Here is a 4,807-nt window from a genome sequence, read left to right on the forward strand (position 1 = left end):
CCTAAGGGTCCGTATATTGTTCTCATGCATTACATATGCACTCCTCTTTGCTGAAGCAAAGATGCTGCAAACGCGTTGCTCTGAACGAACACGCAACCCCATCAATAGCGAGAAGCGATGCGCTAGCCGCTTGGCATTGAATCTTTGCAGAAATCTATGAATGGAACATTGGAGAAATTCCCGGAGGAATCCCGGAAAAAATTTAAATGTACATATATGAAGGAATCCTGGAAGGAATACCAGTAGGAGTTTCAGAAAAAAAAAATCCCTTAGAAACCTTTGGAGATATTTCAGCAGGAATTAACTTTGAGACGGAACTCTCACTTGCTAAGAGTTATAATCTCCTATTATCTCAGATAAGACACATAATTTGTTAGAACAGTGTATGGAGTACTTTTACCTTGTGGTTTTATCAACAAGTTTGAAGAATAAAATATGAGTCGCACAAGTCATGAGAGAGCCATGAAGGCGGCTTTGTACGCAGTGAGTGTAAATTACACTCATCGCGTAGATACACGGAAAACTCGATGTACACAGCGTAACGAGTAGAGAAAATAATTTTCACGTAAATTTGTGTAACACTGGATCAGAACATTTTGTGTTGATCTAGTTGTACACAAATATGAGTGATACATCCTTTATCTTTTCATAAGTTACTCGTACGCTGTCTACTTTCATTTTAAGCCTTCTAAGCTTTATCACGTTACGACGTTACGTTTGTGCTCCCGTGTGCCCTTACTTTATTCGGAAAACTTTTAGATAAATCAAAAAGGTGAAAGTCCTCCATGCATTGTTGTTTGATATTATGCTTCTGAACTAGGATAGTTGAAAGTGAATGCAACTCTTTGCGCATAAGTGTTCCCATCCCTGCTTGGGAGGAGGAATATCATAAAAAAAAAACTGGAAAACTGGAGAAGTCTTTAAAGTAATTCAAAGATAAATTCCTTAACAACTGGAAACGCCCACCAGCTGAAGAATGAGATCGGCTTATGACTGATTGATTGCGTTGCCTCTAAAATCATAGCCAAACCACGGAGTACAACTTTTGGAAGGTGATACTTTACGCAAAACTGATAGTTTTTTTATGTTATTGAAATCGTTCAAAGGCGGGAACCAAGCGATCTAATACTCCTCATAAATTTGATTAACGTAAAGCACGACAAGAGTGACGTCACAAGTTTACGTACAAAATCAATGTTATATTAAATAGTCGGAATCCCATCTGACCAATACTTGGTTATGGTGAAAATGCATGGTATGGTACCGACGGCCGCCTCGGAATAATCAGGATAATACGTAGAATCTCGAGGCAGCGATGCCCATCTCGTGGAATGCTGGAGTACGATAAAAGCAGCCATCAACAACGCAGCTGAGATCAACGATGAGAACGTGGAACGGAGACGAAGGAACGATTGTTTCGAGGATATGTATAGAGAGTTTGAAAGAGAAGAACGAAGCGAGGGCGACCATATTGCAGCACAGTGCTCAGCAGAACGTGGAACGATATAAAAGAACGCGGAGACAGCAGACCCGGGAGTGCGAACAAACGGCACTGCTCTGCAGTTCACAAAAACACGTATGTTCTACCAGAAGCTCAGCGTATCTCACAAAGGCTTCGTGCCGCGAGCCAAAATGTGCAGGGCTAAGGACGGGAGCAGCTTGACGAACGGATGTGAAGTGATCTACAGGTGGAAGCCGCACCACGAAAAACAACTGAATGGTACGTGGTGCGCAGATATGGAGGACCAAGGCAGCACGAGAAATGACTACATCAGTACTGTAAGGAGCAACAACGAGCAAACTCTAACGTTGAGGGAACTTAAGGATGCTATCCAGCAGTTCAAGAACAATTAGTCAGCTGGTGAAATGAATCCCGGAAAAGTTGGTACTCTGCCTGCACCGGGTAATAGTTCGTATCTGAGAGACTAAACAGCTACCGAAGCAGTGGAAAGAAGGTATCATTTGCGCCAGTTACAAGAAAGGTGACAAGTTGAAGTATAAAAACTTCCAAGCGATCACAATTCTGAATGTTGCCTATTTCAAAGGTGACAAAAGCTGAAAGGATACGATGGGTAAGGCATGCTGTGAGAATGCCAGACAACAACCCTGCAGCTGGTGTTTGCAAGAGGTTCGGATGGTATAAAAAGACTGAGACGGCAGTGTGCAAGGTGCACCAGGTGTGACGAACTGAAAAATGTAGGATGGAGGACTGTGCAGCCATGAACCGAGTATTGTGGCGAGGAAATGTTTATTCAATTTTATTATGGTAATATGTAATGCTAAATAAAGGAATCTTGAAGAAATCATTTCAAGTGTACATGAGGGAATCCCAGGAAGAATCCTAAGACGAATTCCCTTGGATGGATTTGTACCCGTTAAGGTAGAAGTAGAACACATGGTGGCTTTCGACCTCTTTGCACTCTAACAGCCCACCCGAGCAGAGTCTGACAACAAAATGATAGCAAATCAACAACTTGATTTGTATTCAACAGCAAATTGATATCACATTTTGATATCAGTTGGTTTTGACTAAATTTGATTTCAAACTTAGATTTCGTGTTGCTGTCACTTCAAACTAGGGTAAGAAATCAAACTTTGAACTAGTCAAATTGTAATCTTAATTTGAACGATTTTGAAATTCAATAAATCGACGCACTTTTTGGGCAAATATTGTCCCGAAAAAGATGTTAAACAGTTTTCTGTAATATTACCTGATAACATTGACTTTAAAAGCATCGAAAAAAGCGCTTTTGTCGTCGAAAATAAGCAATTGAAAAATCACTGTGATTACACATATTTCCCCCCAAAGAAAGCACATTTTCGGTGCCTCGTACAGCTCATGCATTATATCACACGCAATAAGTGAATACGTCAAATGAAAGCTTATTTATCGTAGAATCCACCAACCGAATAATATTTCGCATTATTTGTCATAACATTATCAAATTTAAGTAATTCTTACTTGGAGAATGTTATCTTAAGTTGAACCATTTGTAAGCTAATGCCGTTTTTCTTTTTGAACCTGGGTTGGAACTGGATTGGCGGAAAATGTGTAAACAAACTCAAACAAACTTTAGTACAAGCGAAACCGAAATCGGGTTGGGGTTGAAACTGTGATCTCATCCAGTTCCAATCCAGGTTGGAACTGGATCAAAAAGAAAAACGGCATAAATTTAAACTAGTAAGCGGGGGCGAGCTTCCAGTGTTGGCCAGCAGACTGCGCTAGTGGTTGCTTTGTTTACTCTTGGAGGATGAAAATTTCCAAATTTTGTTTCCAAATTCCTGAAGAATTTTGAACATTGTTAGTTGAAATTCCACTGCCTAATGAAAAATAGTTATGGGAGTTAGAAGATTCATGTGTTTTTCTATTGTTCAGCACGAAATTGGCTGTTGTGGGAGCTGCTCGAGCTGCTGCCGCCAGTAGTTCAAGTTAAGATTAAAATTGGTTCAAATTATGATTAGGATGGTTCAAATTAAGATTAAAATCATTGTTGATGAATATTCGAATATTTCAATGAAATGCGGTGCGAATACAAACTTTTTACCATTTAACAGAAAGCTTATACCCGTGGCTTTCATGTACAAAAGATTTTATAGTAGTAAATTATTTCCATGTGGTAGAAAAAATTACTCAAAATTTGCGCTGCTTCAGAAAGCCGCAATTTGGTTCAACTTTTGATTACCTACCCTATTTAAAAAAATAAGTTTTTAAGTTATTTCATAGCTTCTAGGCAATCTTGTATAATAACTTCAGGAATATATCATTAGTGTAGTTATCTTATGGCAATTAGGATTTGATATCAATCGAAAAACCCCTATATTTAACGATTTTTCCATTTTTCGTACTGATAGCAAAAACAGTTATCAATTTGCTATCACTGATAGCAGGAATTGTTTTCAGCTTGCTGCTACGGGAACATTTTTCTGCTCTCATTTTTGATGTTATAACCGTTAAAACGACCAAAACGACTGTAGTGTCCGGAGGGATACTTCCGAACACACCAGCCGAATCTTGAGCCGAATCCTGCAGCCAAACGCACGCTAACGAGGAGGAGCGATACCTTCTCGCACGAAATGCTTTACAAGACTGACGTTTCATTTCATGTTGATCGTTTGCTTTGTTTTTCCGGTGGTGCATCACCGCAACTGACGCTATATGCCCTATTAATCTTTTTCTTCATATCTCTCTCAACCCCTACATTCTCCCCCTGTCCTACTCTCTAATTGTTTTAAAAATTCAAAAAGTAAGAATAAAAAACAATTAAAAAAAATGTATGACTTTCTACCGACATTATAAACCTGCATTGAACATTATTGAAGCACAACTTATAATTGTTTTCGTTAGAAAACAAAAGTAATAAAATCGATCATCATCATTGCATCCTCTTAATTTCCAATCAATTTGATTAAACATTTTTATATTTATTTTAAACCTTGGCCACAATGGCATTGTTATGCAAATCTTTTATAAGCTTTTTGCGACCTTTGGATAAGTTAGCTTTCCAAAATGTCCATTTGTTATTCAGATCCTTTAGCTTTTCATCATGATCTTCATTCTTCGTTCGTCATTTCTCATACTTCACCTTACATCCTGCATCCTCCATTTTACATCATTCATCAATATCATAATCATCATCATCATCCTTCATTCTTCATCCTGCGTCCTTCACCCTTCATCCTTTAACCATTATCCTGCATACTTCATTACCATTATCATAATCATCATCATCCTTCATATTTCATCATCCTTTATCCTAATACTTCATCCTGCATCATCATCACGACCATTCTACATCCTTTATCCTTC

The sequence above is a fragment of the Aedes albopictus genome, chromosome 3 (genome assembly GCF_035046485.1).
Source record: "Aedes albopictus strain Foshan chromosome 3, AalbF5, whole genome shotgun sequence".
Lineage (NCBI taxonomy): Eukaryota > Metazoa > Arthropoda > Insecta > Diptera > Culicidae > Aedes > Aedes albopictus.